Consider the following 22,649-nt stretch of genomic DNA (forward strand, 5'->3'; position numbering starts at 1 on the left):
CTAAGAATGAGTGGAAATAAAAACCAGGCAATGAATAAGATGGTATTGTAGAGAATATCCTTCTGGGTTCAGTTCCAAGTGGGGAAAAAGACACTGAAAGAATGGTACTGCTTGGAAAAATGGTTTAATGAAGGTCAGCAGGACCATATGGTCTGAGGCCCTAGGGAAAGGGGAATCTCATGCTTTGAGGATGTTGAAGAAGGAGAGAAGGCCTGAGATGCTGAGAGTGCCCTTTGTCCATACCCTTTATTGGGACCTCCTGTTCCTGTGCAAGAAATGCACTCTGATTGGCTGTCAGACTCCCATGGGGCCATGCAGGGGTCACTCTGTAGACTGTCCTGAGTCCAAGTGTGCTTGAGCCTTGCTGGCTGATGTAATTTTCCCAGATGCCTCGTGGTGAGTTTTCTGTTTGCCAGATGGGTCTGCCTGAAGGGGGTAGATCTTTGTTATGTAGAATAGATGGGTCCAGGCTATTAACAATGGTGGGGTGGAGAAATGAGTGAGCAGGGCCATTCCTTGACGGCACATTGATAAAGCTACTAAGAGTGAGCTCTTTTTTTTCTGCCTAAAAAGCAGGTTTATCTCCATTTTCTCAGCCAGGGATACTCTATATAATATTCTATCTTTTTAATGTTTCATAAAATATTTTATTCTTCTAGGAGAGGGGGTAGGTACTAAGTTTCTACAATTGTCCTTTCCATAGTTTAAATATAAAGCGTAAAAAGGAGGGGGGGGTAGCTTTCTTATAATATTTTTGGCTCTGTCCAGCATGACCCTTTAAAACGTGTTGGGTGCATCTATTGAGCTGAATATCATCAAAATATTACTTAAGTTGATACAGTAGAAATGGACAGTAAAAGAAATGGGAAATACCAAGTCTTTATTTATTCTAAAAGGAATAAAATTCTTTTGGTTTTGATGGGTCCTTTTGCATTAGAATTAAAGTGTTGTTTTTCAATGCATTTTATTTTTAACTTCTAATTTCTCCCTTTTGACAGTCTGATTGCTGGTTTCAAGTATGTCTTTATCTGGACATAATGTTCTGTTTGAAGTATTGTGGGATCTGAAACAGTATTTTGCAATCAGAAACTCTACTGGTTGAAAAAATGAATTGTTTTGCACAGAAATGTAATACATATTTGGATTAAATATAACAGAACATGCTAAGAGGAATGGGGAACTGACTATAAGATTGTCAGATTTTTCATTGGATAAAGCGGAGTCATTTTATTATCAATATATTGAGTTCTTAGAATAAACAAAATTCACTGAAGAAGGAAAGGAGAAGGATCAAGAGAAAAAGGAAAGAGAATAGAACTATTAAACGAGAGGAAAGAGCAATAAAACAAGAAACTTGACCAAAAGAATGTAAGGAACAAAGAGTAACTAGAGCAGCTAGCCAATTAAATAAACCAAAGAGATGGAAGAAGAGAAGAAAATAATTTCATTAAATATAAATGGATTAAATTCAGCAATAAAAAGGATAGTAAATGTTAAATCAGGAGACTGGAGACCACGGGCTAATAACAGCTCTTTTATTAGCAGAGAACGATCAGGAGTGTTCAGCTCAGTTCACAGTCTCCAACAGAGAACAGCGGCACAAGCCGCGTCTACACCTTGCAAAAGTGCGGGAAATCTTTTGACAGTTGTTTGTTTTTGGCGGCAAGTCTATTTGACTTGCCACGCCTTAACCAATCAGCGATCGGCTTTAAAACAGCCTAACAAGACATAACAGTAAAATTAGAAAAACTAAAATTTGAGATTCTTTGTTTACAAGAAATACATATTAAAAACAACATGGAAAATACTTAGAACATGTGAAAATTATATACATTACTATCAGATCAAGCCAAAAGAAGAGTGGAACAAGATGGATTTATGATGGGAATTTTGGAACTAGATGTGATACTGACAGGGAATGATGAAAACTTGATTAAGAAATTATATAATTATTTTTTACAAGCTGAATTAGAAGAAGAAGTGGTAAAAGAAACAGTGATAATTTGGATGAGGAATTTTGGTTATACAATAGAATTTGATAAATGGCAACAGATGTGGAAAGAAATTATAAATTAACATGGCAACAGCACTTAAACAAAGAGATAGATTTAAATACTTGGGAAAGGGTATGGACATATAATTGGAAAATAACAAAGTCAACTTCCTTTAAAGAAAATATGTATAAAATGTTTTATAGATGGCATATGTCACCAGAAAAATTATCAAAAATGTTTAAAGATAAATCAATAAAATGTTGGAAATGTCATCAACAATCAGGTTATTATTATCACGTGGTACAGAAGCACAAAATGTTTGGGTTAAGATTCAAACATGGTAAGGAAAAATTGTGAAAGAAAAACCTAACTTAAAAGTGAGAATTTTTTCTATTAGCAATTTTATCAGAAAAATACAAAAAAGAAGATATATATTTAATAATACATATAGTAACAACAGCTAGGATTGTATTTATACAAAATTGGAAAGCAGGAATAATTCCTGGAGATGAGCAGAAAATAAAGAACATTTTGGACTGTGCTGAAATGAACTGATTAACATTAAGATTAAAAAATAGAGGATTCATTGTATTACAAGACTTGGGGGAGGTTTTATAGATGATTAGAGAATGAATATAAATAAAGAAATTTGAATATAAGTGAATGATGTAACCCAGATGTAGCACTTGAAAGAAATTAGGGGATAGGAAGGGGGGGGGGGGGAATAAAATCTTGTATTTGTGGCTTATCAATTAATAGACAAACACATAAAGATAAAAGAGGTAGGTTAAAGGAACATACCGGTATATGGAATAAAATATGAAAAATGTAAGATTGTGTGAAAGAATTCAAGGTTGTAGGAATACAATCCCAGAAAAATGAAGAAAGTACAGCAAAGGAAGGAAGAAGGAAGAAGAGAAAAAAGAAGGAAGAAAGGAGGAGGGGAAGTAGGAAAGAGGAGGAGAGAGGGAAGGGGAAGTAGGGAGAATGAGGAAGGGAAGAAGAAAGTAAAGGAAGGCCTGTATGAGAGAGGATGGGAGGGTGGAAAAATCAACCTTGAACTATAAGCAATAAGATAAATATAGAATATATGTGTAAAGATGTTGTAAAAATTCATTGTATTTCAACCTACATGAGCAGCAGAGTTTTCAGTATTAGAGACACAAAGTGGATATGTTAAATTCCTTAGTTGAATTTTAGGTAATAAATATCAAGTACTATAGAGATCTTCAGGGTGTTAAATGTATTGATTTTGCATGTCGAAATAAAGGATTGAAGCATCTACTTTGCAGAATTTACAATGCTGATCTAAAGAAATCCAGAACTCATTAAATAATTCAGAATATATTAGGTTAATCAAAAAGTGCTACTCATACATGGAAGGCCAGTACAGACCATGCCTAACTAGAAAAAAAAAAGGCACAGACATTTTGATTTGACAATCAGATGGGTAAGTCTGAATCTCCCATATCATTCCTGAGAGATCTATTTTAATTAGGCGTATGGCAACAATTCAAAATATTGATGTTCAACTATGTATGTCACCCTGCTGAAATCATTACAGGTTGAATTTGAGGCAATAAAAGTGCACGGCCCTTTTCTCAATACCATCCATCACATATTATAGCATTAGGATAATTGGTGTGGAATGGAAAGGACCACGCAGCATTCTAGGAGAAGGGGTGTCTTTTTCTATCTGACCGTAATAGGGAGTCAGTAATGCCTGAAGCAAAAGCACCATGCCCTCATTTACTCTCTTTATTCTAAATATCTCCCCTCAAATAATAGGCTTTGTACTTCCCTATTAGGCCAGATTTGCCTTCAGGAGAAAATCATCTTTGAGTAGATGTCAAGTCAACTGGATTCTATTGTGAGTTGATGTTAAAGTCTTAATGAGTTAACTTTGAGTTGTAAGTCAAAGAATTTATGTTAAAATGGATCTTTGTAATTCAGTAGTCAAAATGTAGGAGGTATTAAATCACTTCAGGTATCTTAAAACAAAACAATTTTGGAACATTCCTAAGTGATATTCTTCCTTTTCTCAAACATTATTTGAAGTTTTGCATTCATTTTCAAAAATGGTGTCCTGAGTTTGGTTTTCAAAGATTCTGCTAACATAGTGAGTGTTTCAGTGTAATCTCAAGAATAGAGTCTCTTTTTTTACATCAGTCTAATGCCTAAAGCTTTCAGAATCTGACAAGAATAAGATTAGAAATATAATAGTTTTCTTTCTCTCCTCAAAACAGGGAACTCCCAAGTTGCAAAACTTTTAGTTTAAAAAAATACAGGGCAGTAAAAAAATTACTAACAGCAAAAAAAGAAAAGAAAAAGGCAACAAAAAGCATTTGAATAACACAAGGCAAAAGATTTAGATATACAGTAAACACAATGAAAAATAGAAACAAAGATATTGTGTTATTCTCAGGCACTTCTGATTCTGTACTCATCATTTAATTTCATTTCTCCCACTGTTCACTCATTTCTAATTTTCAGAAACTGCCTAGAGAAGTACCTGCAGTTTTCTTGGCAAGGTTTTTCAGTAACTTAATTTAATTTAATTTAATTTATTCAACCTCTATGTCACCCAATCTCGTAGGACTCAGGGCGGCTTACAGCAATAAAAAACAGTACAATGGTACAATAATAAAAAGAAGTCAAACAACAACAATAAATAAAACCCCATGACCCTAACAAGCTCAATTATAATTCCCCCCCCCAAAAAAACCCCCCAATCTAACAAACATCCATACCAAACAAACATGATTCATGTATGTCTGGTGTTAAAGCTCCCAGGCCTGTCAACAAAGCCAGGTTTTAACAACTTTTCAAAAAGCCAGTAGAGTGGGAGCAGTGCGAACATCAGGGGGGAGTTGGTTCCATAGAGCCAGGATGGCAACAGAAAAGCCCGTCCCCCACGGTCCCACCAACTTACATTGTTTAGTCGACAGGAGCTGGAGGACGCCGATTCTGTGCTATGTAATAGGCCTCTAGGAGGTATATGGCAGGAGACAGTCTCGTAAATAGTCAGGCCCTAAGCCATGTAGGGCTTTATAGGTGATAACCAACACCTTGAGACTAATTAGTAGCCAGTGCAACACATGGAGTGTTGGTATTATATGGGCGTACCAAGGTACACCCATAATACCTTGTGCGGCTGCATTCTAGACTATCCGCAGTCGCTGAACACCCTTCAAAGGTAGCCCATGTAGAGTGCATTACAATAATCGAGATGGGAGGTAATGGGGGCCTGAGTGTCTGTGTGCAAAGCCTCCTAGTCCAAATAGGTCCATAACTGGTACACCAGGTGAACCTTGTCAAAGGTCCCCCTGGCCACAGCCAAAAGATGGTGTTCAAGATTTAGCTGTGGATCTAGGAGGACACCTAAATTACGAACCCTATATGAGGGGGTCAGAACCGCCCTTCCCTCCAGAGCAATGGATGGACAGATAGAACAGTCCTTCGGAGGGAATGCCCAGAACCACTCGGTCTTGTCTGGGTTGAGCTTGAGTCTGTTGGCTCCCATCCAGATCCTAACAGCTTCCAAGCACTGCACATCACGCCAAACGCTTCACTGAATGGGCATGGGGTAGAGATGTATAACTGGGTATCATCAGTGTACTGATGATACTTCACCCCATGCCGCTGAATGATCTCACCCAGCGTCTTCATGTAGATGTTAAAAAGTGGGGGGGGGAGAGGACAGACCTCTGTAGTACCCCACAAAGGAGAGGCCAAGGGGTGGACTTCTGCCCCCCCCAACACCGACTGTGAACAACTGGAGAGATATGAGGAGAACCACCATAAAACGGTGCCTCCCACTCCCAATCCCTCCAGTTGTCGCAGAAGGATACCATGGTCAATGGTATCAAAGGCTGCTGAGAGGTCAAGGAACACCAGGATAGAGCAATGTCCCCTATCCCAGGCCTGCCAGGCTCTATGGCAGGGGTCCCCAAACTTTTTACACAGGGGGCCAGTTTACTGTCCCTCAGACTGTTGGAGGGCCGGACTATAAAAAAAACCCCTATGAACAAATCCCTATGCACACTGCACATATCTTATTTAAAGTAAAAAACAAAATGGGAACAAATACAATATTTAAAATAAGAAGTAATTAAGTAATAAAGTAATTTATACATTTTTATTAACAAGTAAATTTAAACTTAAATCAAGAAACTCCCTCCATTTCTCCTTCCTTCCTTCCCTCCCTCCTCTCTACTTCTCTCTTCCCTCTCTTTTCTTCCTTCTCTCTCATTTGTTTCATTTTCCTCTCCCTCTTTTTCTCTCCATAATTTTCTCATTTTTCTCTTTCTCTTTTTCTCTCTCTCTCTTTCCATCTATCCCCCTTTCTCTCTCCCTCTTTCTCTCTCTGTCCCTCTTTCTCTCTCTTCTCTTTCTTTCTCTGTCTCTTTCACTCACTCTTTCTCTCTCCCTCTTTGTATCTCTCCCTCTTCCTTTCTCTCTCCCTCTTTTGCCCTCTTTCTCTTGCTTTCTTTCTCTCTCCCTATTTCTATCTCTCCCTCTCTCCCTCTCTCTCTCCCTCCCTCTCCCTCTTTCTTTCTCACTCTATTTCTATCCCTCTTTCTCCCTCTCTATCTCTCCCTCTTTCTCTCTCTCTCACTTTCTCTCTATCTTGCTTTCTCTCTCTCTCCCCTCCTTTTTCTGTCTCTCTCTGTCATACACCATGCTGGCAACAGAGAGAGAAAGAGAGAGCGGAGCGCGGCTTGCCAGTCCACGGCCCCCTGGATGAGCAGCTCTGCATGGCCCCAGCACTGGACTTCGCCGTCGCCCCTGCCGCCTCTCCAGCTAACCCCCTGAATTCACCCGAACGGAGGCGGCGGCGGTTTCAAAGGACCAACATACGTCCACCCCTTCGCCCTCCATGGTGCCCAGCGCCCAGCCCCACGCCACCTCCGCGTAGCATGCTCGAACTCTTCCTGCAGGAACGGGTGGTGGGGTGGAAGTGGTTGGACTTATCTACATGCGCGCTTGCTGATTGGGAAGAGGGGAAAAAAATCTGCACCTCCAAAGAGGGGAGGGGGGGAAGAAAGAAAAAAAGAGTTCCAACTTGGCGGAAGGTGGAGGGGAGAACTGAGCGTGCTGCAGCAAGTTTGCTTGGCTTTCTGGGACTGTGGAGTGGTGGAGGGGGAGAAAAAAAAGCCCCAGAAAGCCAAGCAAACTTGCTGCAGCACGCTCAGTTCTCCCCTCCTGCCTTCCGCCAAGTTGGAGCTCTTTTTTCTTTCTCCCCCCCTCCCCTATTTGGAACAGGGGCGGAGGCAATGGTGGAGTCCGGCGCTGGGGCCATGCGGAGCCGCTCATCCAGGGGGGCGTGGACCGGCAAGCCGCCCTCCGCTCTCTCTCTTTCTCTCTTTGTTGCCGGCGTGGTATATGAGAGAGAAAGAGAGAGAACGGAGGGCGACTTGCCAGTCCACGCCCCCCTGGATGAGCGGCCCTGCATGTCCCCAGCGCCGGGCTCCGCTGTTGCCTCCGCCCCCATTCAGCTCTGCAGCTGAGAGGCAGTAGCCACGTTCACTCCTCCACCTCCCGGTAATGCGCCCGAGGAACGGGTGGTGGGGCGGCGCAAAGGGGCAAATGTTTCTGTGTGAGGTGGTCACACATGCAGCTTAGAAGGAACAATGCCGGCGTGGCCACCTCGCCGCTGTCACAGCCCTTCCCGGCAGAGCCCTCCCCAACAGCTCCGGCTGCCAGCGCACAGCTCTGCTCGCCCGAAGCCTGGTGTTGGGGCTGGAGAGGGGGCTTCGGGCTCTCGGCTTCAGCGGCCACCATTGAGCCATTGTTTTCGCGGCGGCTGCCCTGCGCTTTTTAAATGCGCCGCTTTCCTGCGCTGCTTTCTCGGGCAGCTGGCATTACTGGCCAGTGCAGGGTGGCTGCTACGACAACAACAACGACGCCATGGCGTCCGCTGATGCCGAGAGCTGTCAAAGAGGCCCTGAAGGGGGACAGGGCGGTCCCCACCGCCTGTGTCAGCGGCGAGGTGTGCTTGCCTCGTGGAGGGGGGGAGGCGATGGAGGTCAGGGGTTTTCAAGCAGCTACCTCCCCCCCCACTCAATGGACAGTTTTTCAATTGCCATCGCCTTTTGCTGAATTTCGCATCCACTCACCGCGGAGGTGAAGGGGAGGAGGTGGAGAGGCAAGGAGGCGGGGAGGAAAGCGGGCCTGCAATTGGCTAATTTATTTCTCACCTTTAGGGAGAGGAACTTTTGCTGCTCTGCCATAGGGCAGCAACAGTTTCTCTCCCTAAAGGCGAGAAATAAATTGGCCAATTGCAGGCCCGCTTTACTCCCCGCCTCCTTGCCTCTCCACCTTCTCCTCGCTCAGCAGCCGACCGCGGTGAGTGGACAGGAGATTCGGGAGCTTATTATATTGATCAGTAAAATCTCGTGAGCCGCCCTGGGCCGGTTAAAAGACCTCATCGGGCCGCATCCGGCCCGCGGGCCGTAGTTTGGGGACCGCTGCTCTATGGTATGAGTCTCCCGAAAATTCAAGGGTAAAAATTTCAGACACACACACTTGAAAATTTAAAAACAAAGTTCTTTATCACAAAATTCAAAAGAAACAAAGTACCCTTTTTGTATTGCAAAGAGCACTCATCCCAAAATAACCTTGTAGGCTATACAATCCCTTTAATTAGTCCTTAAGTACTTAGCTAGCAGCTGTGAAGAAACCTCACAGCCCTCTTTCTTCCACGAAGTGAGACATGCACACTTTGCTCTGCTTTGGTTTCAAAGTCATGAAAAATCACCGAAGTCTGAAAACAGCAAGGCACGGTCCTGAAGAAACAATGATTAGATAATCTTCCACAATGGCCAAACCAGCACGCTGCTATTTATAGCAGCTCTAATTACTGGAGCCCCACCCAAACACAGGTGGCCTCTCTTATCTCCTGTAATATTTCCTCAATTGGTCTCTTCCTTGCATAATTCTGCGCCTGCGTGGGTCTAACACTTCCTCATCCGAATTGACCGAAGATAATGGAGATTGGCTTCCTGGGCTGTGTGCTTCCAAGTCACCCCCACCTTCTTCTTCGTCCGAGGAAACTGCACTACCTGGCTGTCAGCAATAAAACAGGCCTATGACATGTTGATGTTTCCCCTGCATCCACCTCCACATTCCTTGAGGTAGGAGCTGGGCAAGAGCCAATCACAACACAACCAAAGCAGTTTCTATGCTGCAATCGGTCCTGAAACCATACTGAAAGGAGTCCAGATAATCAGCTTCGTCTAAGGACCGTCGGAGCTGAAGTGCTACCACCTTTTCAACAACCTTACCCAGAAAGGGCAGGTTGGAGACTGGCCTATAGTTCTTCAATTTGGCTGGATCCAGGGACGGTTTCTTGACGAGGGGTCACACAACCGCTTTCTTCAATGGCTGCTGGGAAAAAAATAGTGGTTTGACATTGGCTCCTTCCTAGAACTGGTCCAACATCACCCCACTGACATTCTGCCTAAGGTGGTGGAAGTCAAAATCAGAGTTTCCCAGTTTCTAGTCTTAACAATGACACCAACCTGGCCCTTTCATTTGTATAAATTTTTTAAATACGAAAAAGTTAACTTTTAGAGGACTTATATACGGTCTAAATCTATATAATCTCTCTCTCTCTCTCTCTCTCTCTCTCTCTCTCTCTCTCTCTCTCTCTCTCTCTCTCTCTCTCTCTCTGTAACATATTATATATATACTGTATATGTAACATTTTTGCTGATCATGAAAAGAAAGGGAGACTACTATATATCTATTTGCTCATCAAGTAGTCATACCCTTACTGGGATTTGTGAGGCAGTGGCCTTAGCCTCTAGGCTACAGATCAGCTCCTTATCAGCTTGTACCAAGAAAGGATTATGTGTGATTTTTTTGTCAAGTCTCACTGGTATATGGGAGGAGCATAAAGCTTCCTTTTTGCCTCTAGGGGCCATATTCAGATAAACTAAGGCAGATAAACGTTTTGTAGCCGACAACTATAATCTATAAATGTAACATATTTTTGCTGATAATGAAAAGGAAGGGAGACTATATCTTTCTATCTCTCATATCTATCGATCAATCGATCTATCATACTTGGCCCGAAAATTAGCATATTGCAAATTAAATAGACTTTGTTGGTTGTTAATCTTGTTCTGGACATCCAATAATTTTCAGTCATAAAGGCAAAATCTTTCATTGGTTTGGATTTGGTTTGGAATAAGCTCCAATTCTGCATCCATCTGCTATCTTATAGTCATTTTAAATCAATGCGGGTGAAATTAAATGGGCCAAATGATACTTAGGAGTAGAATGTCAAATAAGCATTTAATTCCTATCTGCAGGTTTAAACTCCTTCGGCCCCAAATCAATGATTTATTTTATTATTTTACCTCTGTGTTTTTTTTCCAAAAAGTTTATGATAGAAGGACCCGCAATTTTCCTGTCATTGCTCTTCCCGTTATTTTCAAGCATGAGATTTTGAACTCCAATTTCTCACTTTTTCTTTGGCCCTATAAATAACATTTTTCATTTAATGTCATCAAGATTAATGGGAATATAATGACAAAATTGTTCCATTGCTGTTGTAGGTATCCATGCTGGGGAAGAGTTCAGTCGTCTACATTTTTAAAAGTGATTACTCTGAAAGGGGAAAAATAGAATTCAGAAATGGCAGCTCTTTACTATCTGTATCCAAACTCATTTATCTGGCAGTGGCTTGGTCCCCCTTAGTCTCGGTGATGGATTTTTTATTCCATTTTAAAAAGTAAGCGCGACATCAACCCAATTCCTTTGGCTAAATGGATAGAGGAATGATGCCTGTATATTTGCCCTGGAAATATTTCTTAAAGTGACAAATTTGTGTGAATTATTTTCACCTGAGTTCAGCTAGGACAGTTAAGTCAAAGACAGAGTAGTTATTTTCCCCCTCCTGTCTTTAGCACAAGAGTAGAAGAATGGGCCTATTGAGACATGTGCTGTCCTCTCTTACCTAACTTAAACAGCTATACACCCTCTGTAATTTCTGAAATATTTCTAAAGATAAACATTTGTGCCTTTGGGAAGATTTTGTGGATTGTCAACTTTCTTCTCTCGAATGTTAAAATCACATGTTTTAAGTCCAGATTTCTGTATTCCTGTAAATTACCCAGTTATCGGTTTTTGAAAGGACAAGGGATTAACATTTTGGATGGCTAGTGTCTGAATTGTTTCCCTTGAAACTTAAATATAATTCAGTTACATAGATAATAAACAGACAGTTCTTTTGATAATTTTATACCTTAAAATCCTTTATCCCCTGGATGCAGTAGATGGTCTTTTACAAGGTCTGTTACTAGGTAACAGAACTACTCAGTAGAATATTTTGTTCAGTTCTATTCAAAGCTTCACAAAATGGAATCTTGGATATTTTAAGAGTGTGATTTTTGTTTTTGTTTAATTAGCGGTGGAAATGAAAATTAACACAAGTAATTAAGGGTTTTCTTATTTTGAACGATTCAAGAGTTTTGGTTGTATTTCATGAAAAAATACCACCCAAATTTATCTTCCTATGATTATATTAGGGTCAGGATTTATTTTATGGTATTCATAGAGCCTTCCAAAACGAGTGTTCTTCATAAGCAGTCATAAACTTTTCTGAGTTTACGGACCAGCAATAGTGGCGGGAGCAGAGGAAATGTTTTCACACATGCAGCAGGTGAGCAGGCAAAAGTGTGTAGCTCTATTTATGCAAGTGGAACCGTGTGTGCTCGCCTAAGTTCCTACTACGCACACACAAGTGGAACTCTGTGCATTCGCCTGATTGCCCGCCATTTGCGTGGCCCAGTTCTGAATGGCCTGCGGCTTGGTAACAACCCAGGAGTTGGGAATCCCTGTTCTTGATAACACCCTGCCCATTACATCATCTGTGTATGCTCTATAGAATAGCCATTGACCTCAAGTTCCTTATGACTTCCATCTTGTCACCCTTTAGAAAGGCCTTAAAATGAAGGCACCGGGGCACAACAACTGGAATATTTATGTTTAATGCTGTTGTAGATGTTATTGCCTTGTCAATTCATTTTTAAAGCTCTTGTAATCTGCCTTGACACACTGTTGATTAGATAACCCTATAAATTGAATAAATAATTTATTAATATAAAACTGGCAGCTGTACAAATCAACGTCAAATACAAATCTTTAATTGTAATTGTTTATATGTAAACTTGATAGTACATGCAGTTTCTTTTGCCTTCTTATCATAAGAAGAGGGTTTTTTTTTCAGATTGCTGTTCATTATCTTAGTATTAATTCCAAATAATTTTTTTCACTTTCTTAAAGCTAAATGTATGTAGGAGACAGAAATGGCAACTTTTTTAAAAAGCACGAAATCCTATATAGAGGTGGTCTTGAAATATTATTTCTCTTGGATTGTTATTTTATTTTTATCTCTCCTTATATATGGGTATGTGTGTTTGTCAACTCAAGGTGGCAAACATTTAAACTACTCATGTCTCCTGTTTTCCCAATGACAATAGCCCTGAGAAGTGGGATAGGTTGAGAGAGAGACTGATCGGTTCCTTTCATACTTAAGGTTAGGACTAGAATTGAATTGGCATAATTATATAATCCCCAACAATTCTAAACTCCATATCAAATACAGTATATTGATTTATTCTTCTACATCATGGCTATTTAATTGTATATAAATTATACAATTTTATATTTATGTAAATTATACAATTTATATTTATTCTCCTACATCATGGCCATGATAATTGCATATAAATACCAGTGATAGCATTTAGCTACTGTCTTGGGATTCTATACCATACAATGCATATACAAAAAGTGGAGAAGGCCAAAGAACCCAAGACAGATCCAGAAGAAGATGGAGAGACAACATTAAAAATACATTACAATAGCATCAAATAATAGTGATTGAGGCTATCTGAAGTACAAGAATCAGAACTTTATATTTCCCTCAACACTTAATGTGGTAAAAAACGTAAGTAAAGAAGACGAAGAAGTATTTAGCAGATCATGGTTGCTCTTGAAGAGTTAATCTCAAAGAAATAAAAATAGTTCTGGTTAGTTTTTGGATGGGAGATCCTCAAGAAATTCTAGGGATAAGATTAGACTTGGAAGGAGTAAAATAGAAGCCAGCTATGCATTGTTGCCAAGAAACCTTTATACAGTGGAACCCCGACATAAGAGCTGCTCTACTTAAGAGCAACTCGAGATAAGAGCTGGGAGGGGAGAGATATTTTTGTTCTACTTACAAGCCCAAATTCGAGATACAAGCGCCAAGGAGCTGTCTCCTGAAGCCAAACGCTAACTTCCGCGTTCGGCTTCAGGAGACAGCTGCGAAGCGGCGCACGTGTTTTAAAAGGTTGCAGCCGGCCTGGGGGGGGCTCGGGGGGGTGCTTGCAGCTTTCTTTCTTGCTCTTTTTCTTTCTCTCTTTTACCTTCCATTCCTCTGTTTCTTCTTTTCTTTCTCCTTCCCACCTTCTTCCCTCCCTCCCTCCCTTCACTCATTCCTCTCTTACTCTCCCCTTTCATAAGTTTCCTTGCTTCCTTCCTCTGTTCCTGTCCCTTCCCCCTTTCTTTCTTTCTTTCTTGCTCTTTTTCTTTCTCTCTTTTACCTTCCCTTCCTCTATTTCTTCTTTTCTTTCTCCTTCCCACCTTCTTCCCTCCCTCCCTCCCTTCACTCATTCCTCTCTTACTCTCCCCTTTCATAAGTTTCCTTGCTTCCTTCCTCTGTTCCTGTCCCTTCCCCCTTTCTTTCTTTCTTTCTTTCTTGCTCTTTTTCTTTCTCTCTTTTACCTTTCCTTCCTCTATTTCTTCTTTTCTTTCTCCTTCCCACCTTCTTCCCTCCCTCCCTCCCTTCACTCATTCCTCTCTTACTCTCCCCTTTCATAAGTTTCCTTGCTTCCTTCCTCTGTTCCTGTCCCTTCCCTCTTTCCTTCCTTCCTTCCCACCCTCCGTCCATTCATTCACCCATTCCTCTCTTGATCGCTTAAAGCCGGTCCCTGGTGCAAAAAGGGTTGGGGACCTCTGTCCTACAGGATTGGGTGGCAGAGAAGTTGAACGTATGTAAATTTAAAAGTTTAAGAAAGTTTACAAGTTAAGTGAAAGAAACTTCATTATTCATTTATATGTACATGTACATTTCTTCATTAAAAACATGTCTTTCTGCATAATTTAGACTAACTTTGTGAGTTTTTTGAGGGCTGGAACCAATTAAAATTATTTACATTAATTCCTATGGGGAAAAGTCGTTCGAGATAAGAGCTGCTCGACTTAAGAGCCCAGGTCCGGAACGAATTAAACTCGTATCTCGAGGTACCACTGTATAAGCTTTCATACCTTTTTTAAAAAAGTTACCATTTCTGTCTCCTACATACATTCAGCATTAAGAAAATTAGAAAGTTATTTGGAATTAATACTAACATAATGTGCCAGTTGTAGTGAATCTCATTATTATTATTATTATTATTATTATTATTATTATTATTATTATTATTATTACTATTATTATTATTATTATTATTAAGATTTGTATGCCACCCCTCTCTGCAGACTCGGGGCAGCTCACAGCAGCAATAAAACAATATACAATAACAAATCTAATATTAAAAATCTAAAAACCTATTATTTAAAAAGCATACACACAACATACCATACATAAAACTACATAGGCCAAGGGGAGATGTCTCAGTTCCCCCATGCCTGACGGCAGAGGTGGGTTTTAAGGAGTTTACGAAAGGCAAGGAGGATGGGGGCAATCCTAATCTCTGGGGAGAGCTGGTTCCAGAGGGTCGAGGCTGTCACAGAGAAGGCTCTTCCCCTGGGTCCCGCCAGCCGACATTGTTTAGTCGACGGGACCTGGAGAAGGCCAACTCTGTGGGACCTAACTGGTTGCTGGGATTCGTGCAGCAGAAGGCAGTCTCGAAGATATTCTGGTCCGGTGCCTTGAAGGGCTTTATAGGTCATAACCAACACTATGATAAGAAAGCAAAAGAAATTTTTATGTTCTACCAAGTAAGATTAAGAAACATATAATGAAGTTACTTCCAATCTTTATCAACAATTATAAACAAACTTACCAAATCTTAACTCCCTGTAAAGCTACAAACAAGTAGTTTTTCTTCCAACCTCTTCCTTATCCATCTGAGATTATTTATTTAAGAAATATATTCAGTTGAAAAACTGGGATTTGTTTTAATTTTTGTTTAGCCCATTCATGCATGACTGGGCTGCAGATATATCTGATTCCTAAAATGACTAACAGAAGAGTCTGCAAAGAGACCTATTATCTCCGGTTTCTAAGGAGTGTTGAGATCATCAGTAGTCTTCTACCCACAAAATGACTGATGGTTTGTACTACCAATTCTCACAGGTATAATTAAGTCCAAATGTTCTACCAGTAACTGATACAATAATCTGATGTGAATTGCCTCTCATTATAAAATTTGGATAGAAACAGTAGTGGGTTGCTACTGTTATGGTAGTGGACAGCACACTGGTAAAGAATGGTTGCTATGTAGTCAGCTTTGATTCCCTTGCGTGCATGCATGCACGCCCCAGCATGTTTTTGCTTCTGCGCATGCGCAGGAAGCAAAATCTCATGAGGGGATGTGTGAGATTTTGCTGATTTTTTTGCTTCTATGCATGTGCAGAAGCAAAAACACGTTGGAACACATGCATACATACACAAGAGAACTGAAGCTGCACGCACCGCGCACCGGTAGCAACAGTAATAGTAATCCACTTCTGGATAGAAACATTTAGCTTTATAGATTACAGTTTTAGGAGATGGCAGAATTAGATAGGGATTGACACAAAAAAAGTGTGCTGCAATAAGAATAAATTTGTTTTCGAAGTATCTTTTAAAAAAGATTTTCTTTATCTCTTCTTTATTATTTTTATAGCAAACATGCATCATATTTCTTTCTCCTCCTGTTTTCCCCAAAACAACAAGTCAGCTGAGTCTTTCAGCTCAATCCACCTCACAGGATTACTGTGGGAAAAATAGAAAGAGAAAAGAGTATTAGGTATATTCAAAGCAGGAGTGAGCCCCACCCAGAATGATTGGGAATGCAGCTCTGGTAGGGGATATGGGGCTGAGTGTGCAGCTCCATTACTGCTGGTCATGCATGGGCCATGCATGTGCAACTGGCGCGATTCTGGTAAAAATTATGCACAGAAGCAAAGAAATCAGCCATTTTTGCCAAAATCTCTCTGCTAGAAGGATGGTCATGTGAGATTTTGGTTGCGGCACATGTGCAGCAGCCGAATCTCACTGCATCACCTAGATTGGCAGCTGGAACCAGCAGCAACAGTGGCAGGCCCAAGCTCTGGCCATGTGGCCTGCTCTCTGCTCTCCTGTGCTGCAGGCATCTCTCATGCACATGTCGATAGTCCCCCGAGCGAGTCATGGTCTTTGGGAGCAGCACTGTGCTCCCGAAGGCCACAACTTGCTCAGGATGCCATCGCTACACCGAGAGATGCCTTTATATATATGTGTGTATGTATGTATGTATGTATGTATGTATGTATGTATGTATGTTTGTATGTATGTATGATGTATGTATATGTATATTAACACACACACAACATATAACAAGTGCACAGTGATTGTGCCCACTACCAGACAATCATTTGTACTCCACCACCAATAGGGGGTGTTTCTTGTATAAATCATTTTAACCCAAGAGCAAAATATCTTTTTACAGATTATAGAGTGATTCCAATTTGTTTCTTATAGCTTGGTCTAGGATTCTCCGGGAGATGCCTGCGGCCTGGGAGAGCACAGAGCAGGCCACACGGCCGGAGGTTGGGCTTGCCTGGCCTGCTCCCCATGTCGCATGCCATCTTCTCGAAATGGTAAGGGAGAAGCGGTGGCATGGAGCAAGCCCCAAAAAGGTAAGGGCCGGGCGGCCACAAACTGAAGCCGCTGAAAGTGGCGGGGCAGGGCTGGCCTGCGAGCAGTGGGGGTGGGCAGAGCCATTGCAAGCAACAGGGTGGATGGACATGCCGTGAGTGGCAGAGGTCGCTTACCTTATTGTCACCGATTTTCAGCCTCTTTTTGCTTCTGCGCATGCATGCATGCAAAAAAAAGCCCAAAATAGGCAAAATCTCACAAGCATTCTCACTTGAGATTTGGCTTCTGTGCATGTGTAGAAGCCCAATCTCACACTGGGCACACATGAAAGCATTCCCGGCCTATTCCGGGAATGGTGGCCCATTGCTGATTCAAAGTCACCCAGCTGGCTTTCATGCTATGATGAGACTACAACTCAGAGGCTCCTGGTTCTTAGGCCAGCACCTTAACTACTGTCTTCTCTTGGATCCACTATAGCAATACGTCTTGTATTATATCCCATTCCACGCTGATGTTTTAACACTATTTTGACAAGTATAACTATATTATCCCAGATTATGTTAAGACAAAAATGACTGAAGACTTTCGCCAAAAAAAGGGAAAAAATATTTTTAAAAATCCTGGCTATCACTTTTTTGTTTTTGAAGGTGACATTTCTTAAGGGAGAAAGAAATACATGGACTTGCACTAATTGGGTGCACTAAATCAGGGGTCTCCAACCTTGGCAACTTTAAGCCTGGCAGACTTCAACTCCCAAAATTCCCCAGCCAGCTTGGCTGGCTGGGGAATTCTGGGAGTTGAAGTCCGCCAAGCTTAAAGTTGCCAAGGTTGGAGACCCCTGCACTAAAGCACCCAAACCCAGTAGTGAAATAAAAACATTTTTTTTCTAAAGCAAGGATGGGGAACCTTGGCCCTTTTATGACTTATGGACTTCAAGCCCATGGCTGGCTCAGGAATTCTGGGAGCCATAAATCATAAAAGGGCCAAGGTTCCCCACTCCTCCTTTAAAGGATTTAAAAACCAGATTAAAACTCGAAGATCAGTATTAGGTTTAGCTACTGTTACATATTGTGTATACATGTAATATGTATTCTGGACTGCGGGATATACTGTAATTCGTTAAAAAAACTAATGACATTTATGCCTGTTATATTATATTTAAAATACCTTAGTTTAGCTACTTGCCTTCCTTTCTTCCTTGACCTATAGATTAGTGGTGCTACAAATGGATTCCTCCATATTTGAAAGGAGCTAGGATGCATGAAAATAAGGGGTGGCTTTTCATAGTTTACTCTCTTCAAAATACATATTTGGTGTCGATTAGATGAGCAGGCTTAGCAATTATTTGGGAGAGAAGGAATGCAGCCCCCCCCCCCCATTGCAAAGCCAGTCATAGGATCTTCCAAGATTTGCTGCACTGCATTGAAATTGTCAGATTGCGGCAATTCAGAGAGCACTTGTGCTGTTTGAATACAAGTAGGATTTGTATTAAGACTTAAAATCTTCCCCAAATATGTTTATTGAAAAATTGCTATCTTAACATTGAACGTAACTGAAAATTTTATGAATACATAAAAGGGATAGTGACTTAGCAGAAAAAGATGGGTTATAAATGTAGCATTAAAATAAATGACTATGTATATGCATAATAATAGGGAACATTTGCTCAAACCAAAAGAAAACAAAATATTTTTTAACTTCCTACAAATGTTGTTAACTCGTGTTGTCAAACACTATAAAAACTTCAAGGTCACTAAGTAACTCTAACTGACAAAAATTGTGTTAAAGGAGCACAGCATGTGCAGTTCTGAACATTCTGTCTTCTGAAGCAACTGGAGAGAAAAAGTACACAGAATGGTTGTGGGGGACCGGGGGGGTGGGTCTACAATATTATATATTGGTAGTAGAGCGACACGTGGTAAAACGTTATTTCTCCATCCATATGGAGGTATATAAGTCTAATATAACTGCTATTGCTATTTAAACGTATATCCCACTTCATAGTGTTTTACAGCCCTCCCAAAGCAGTTAACAGAGTCAGTATATTTCCCCCGACAATCTGGGTTCTCATTTTACCAGCCTCGGAAGGAATGGAAGACTAAGTTCTGAGTGTTCGTAGAGGGGCAGCATGTAAATCAAATCAATCAATCAATCAATCAATCAATAAATAAATAAATCAAATCAACAAACAAACAAACAAACCTTGAACCCTGTCAGTTTGTGGGCAGAGTTAGCTTGCAATAGTGCATTCTAAACACTGCGCCATCATGGTTCATACCTTCTATTCCCTCTCCAGTCAACACAAGCAGTAAACATTAATATTCTCTCAATCTTTTCAGGGCCTTCCATTCCCTTCCCTTCCCCCTCTCCCCCACCTGTTGTGGTTAGCTCTGGCCCTGCTCCTGCCCCAAGGACTGTGGATGTGGGGGAGACATCCACATGCTGCAGGCCTGTTTTGCCCACGGTGGAATCTGCTGATGAAGGCTCCTCTGACCAAGAAGACATGAGTGACAGGGAGGAGGAGAGTGTAGCAGACTGCTCAGAAGGAGATCAATTATCTAGCTCCTCCTTGGATTCAGAATAAGAGTTAATGATACAGCCACGCATGCGGAGAGCGATGCATAGGCAACAACAACTGAGAGATTATTATCAAAGAAAATGAGGCCACCTGTGGTTGGGTGGGCCTGTGGGTTTGGCCATTGTGGAGGATTATCTGATCGTTGTGTTTCGTGACTGATTTACTGACTTTGACTTTTTGTGTGCTGATTTTTCCCTGCTTTGAAACTAAACCAGAGCAAAGTGTGTTTCACTTTGTGAAAGAAGAAGGACTGTGAATTGCCTCACAGCTGCAAGCTAAGTATCACAGGACTGATAAGGGACTTGTATAAATTACCAGTTTGTTTGGAGACGAGTGCTCTTTGCTATACCAAAAAAGAGTGCTTGGTTTAAGTGAATTTTCATTATAAAGAACATTGTTTTGAATTTCCAAACATGTGTGTGTCTGAAATTTGTACCTGTGCATTTTTGGGAGGATTCTACCAGAGAGCCCGACAGAAAACCACCATTGCTATTAGTGGTGTACTGTAGTACCCCACAGTGCAGTACGTTTGAGTTGCCCTTTCTTCCCTTCTCCACTGCATTTTTTCAGCCACTGTTGCGGGTAATTCGGCAGAGCATTTTCCACCAATCTCCACCCCGCACCTACAATCTTTCCAGTCCTCTAATTGTTTCCTTTAGTTCCCTCAATTACAATCATCAAATCTGTTGAGACATATATCACTATCCTAATGTTCCTCCCGATACTACTGCAATTCTTTTTTTCCTCTTAATCTTCCCCACCCCAGCCAGATATACTTCTGCTGGGGGTGGGGAGTTGATCACATGACCCCAGGACACTGCAACCATCATAAATGTGAATCAATTGCTAAGCATCTGAATTTTGATCATGTTATTATGGAGATGGTCGTAAGTGTGAAAAATGGTCATAAGTCACTGTTTCAGTTATAGTCTTGCATTTCTTCCATCTTCCTAAAATTTTTATTTATTATTTATTTTATTTTATTAGATTTCTAGCCCATCCTTCTGTGAACTCAGGGCGGCTTACATAAAAAATTCAATACAATACAGAATCTGAGAAACCCACTATAAAACCTAACAACAATAAAAACTTAGTCTAAAACCTCACGTAATTAAAAAAAACATTTATCTAACATTTATTCATAATCCTTCATTCATTCCATCGGTCAGAGCATAAAGGCAATGCTCAGCGGCCCCAAGCCTGCTGGCAAAAATGGTTTTTTAGAGCCTCACAAAAGGCCAGAAGGGTGGGGGCAGCATGAATCTCAGGGGAAAGCTGATTCCAAAAGGTTGGAGCTGCCACAGAGAAGGCCCTTCCCCTGGGCCCCTCCAGACAAAATTGCTGACGGGACCTGGAGAAGGCCAACTTTGAGCTCTAACTGGTTGCTGGGATACATGAAGCAGTATGCAGTCCTGTGAGTAATCTGCTCCTAAGCCATGTAGGGCTTTATTCCCTTCTAGAGTCCAGTTTTTAAATCATGAAATTGCCTATCTCTATTACATCTTCAGGAAATAATATTTTCCAGATTATTTCACATTGTTCTTTATCAGTTATAAAAATCTTTATAAATTTTATTTAACTTTCCATTGAAAAGTATTCTTTTTTCTTATTTTCTTTTATTCAGAGTTGAATATATACTTACCCAGTAACACTTTCCAAACTTGTTATTCTGAAAGTCTGTAATAATTTTGAAATGATTTCTGAAAATGATTAGAAAGTAAGGTTTGCCAATTCAATGTCCTTGAAAAGACTCCGCTATGGTTCTGAGCAAGATGGCTGATCATGACATTTTCCAGTACTCAAACCCATGTAAAATTGCTGGTCTGCAGTCGTGGAAGGAACAGCTGACTGGAGCATATGTGGGCAGTCTCGTGTCCTCCTGTTATCTGCAGAGGTTCCCAAAAACAGGTCTAGTCACATGTTCCTTGCTATTTGCTGCAGTCATCAGTTCCACCTTTGCAGAGCTGTCTTTAGTTTGCCAGACCTCCCCCAGAAGTTAATTTTAGCATAGCTTGAGTACAATTATCCATGTAAAGTGGTACCTCAAGATACGAACCCCTCGTCTTACGAACAACTCATGATACGAACCCGGGGTTCAGAAAAATTTTGCCTCTTCTTACGAACTTTTTTCAAGTTACGAACCGGCATTCGGCGACTGCTAGGAAGCCGCGCGGCTGTTTTAAAAGGTGACAGCCGGGCGGTGGGGCTTCCCAGAAGCCTCCCGAACGCCGGTTCGTAACTCGAACAAAGTTCGTAAGAAGAGGCAAAAATTTTCTGAACCCCGGGTTCGGTTCGGGAGGTTGCTGGGAAGCCCCCCAGCCCGGCTGTCACCTTTTAAAACAGCCGCGCCGCTTCCCAGCTGTCTCCTGAAGCCGAACGCGGAAGTTCGGCTTTGGCGTTCGGCTTCAGGAGACAGCTGGGAAGCGGCGCAGCTCTTTTAAAAGGTCGCAGCTGGCCTGGGGGGCTTCCCAGCACCCCCCGAACCCCGAACCCGGGTTCGGGAGGGTGCTTGGAAGCCCCCCAGGCCGGCTGTCACCTTTTAAAACAGCTGCGCGGCTTCCCAGCAGTCGCCGAAAGCCGTTTTTTTGCGGGGGGGTTTTGGTTGCACGGATTAATTGACTTTACATTGTTTCCTATGGGAAACAATGTTTCGTCTTACGAACCTTTCGTCATACGAACCTCCTCCTTGCACCAATTAAGTTCGTATCATGAGGTATGACTGTATATCTTTTTCTGGTTTTACAATGAATGTGAGATATACTGTAGATAAATGGCCCTGTGGCTCTCATATGAATTTTATGGGCCAAGAAACAAAGGAGTTCTTGTTGCTTCTGAAGTGTGTTTTGCAAATGTGAAAACACAGCGTTCTTTCTCCTAATATCTTTCAGAAATGCCGAGTAAGGAAAGATAACTTAAACTGATTGCAGTTGTCATTTTATAAAATGGAGGCGTGAACTGCTAGCATCAATCATTAAAAGACCAGTCACAGTTGGCTTATTGCTTCAGGTAAAAGCACCAGATTTGAAGCCAAAGAGGAGGTAATGAACATTCATGTCCATGAGAGGTGACAAAACATCACAGTGCAAACTCCTCCCCCTAAGTCTCTATGTGTGACATTGTAATATGAGTGTAAAAGGGTAGAGTTTCGGGTGGTGGATTAAAACATATTTATCACAACTTGGATGTCATTGTGGTTAGGAATAGGGACCTATTCAAAACAGGTAATGAATGAAAGCTG

The 22,649-nt window shown here is 41.3% G+C and overlaps 1 protein-coding gene across 4 annotated transcripts in view; it reads left to right on the forward strand.

Annotated features, from left to right (window-relative positions):
• KCNJ3 (potassium inwardly rectifying channel subfamily J member 3) overlaps nt 1-22,649 on the forward strand; it is a 176,879-nt gene that overhangs the window by 122,975 nt on the left and 31,255 nt on the right. The gene's annotated exons all lie outside the window — the stretch shown is intronic.

This window comes from Erythrolamprus reginae, chromosome 1 (assembly GCF_031021105.1).
Source record: "Erythrolamprus reginae isolate rEryReg1 chromosome 1, rEryReg1.hap1, whole genome shotgun sequence".
Classification (NCBI taxonomy): domain Eukaryota; kingdom Metazoa; phylum Chordata; class Lepidosauria; order Squamata; family Dipsadidae; genus Erythrolamprus; species Erythrolamprus reginae.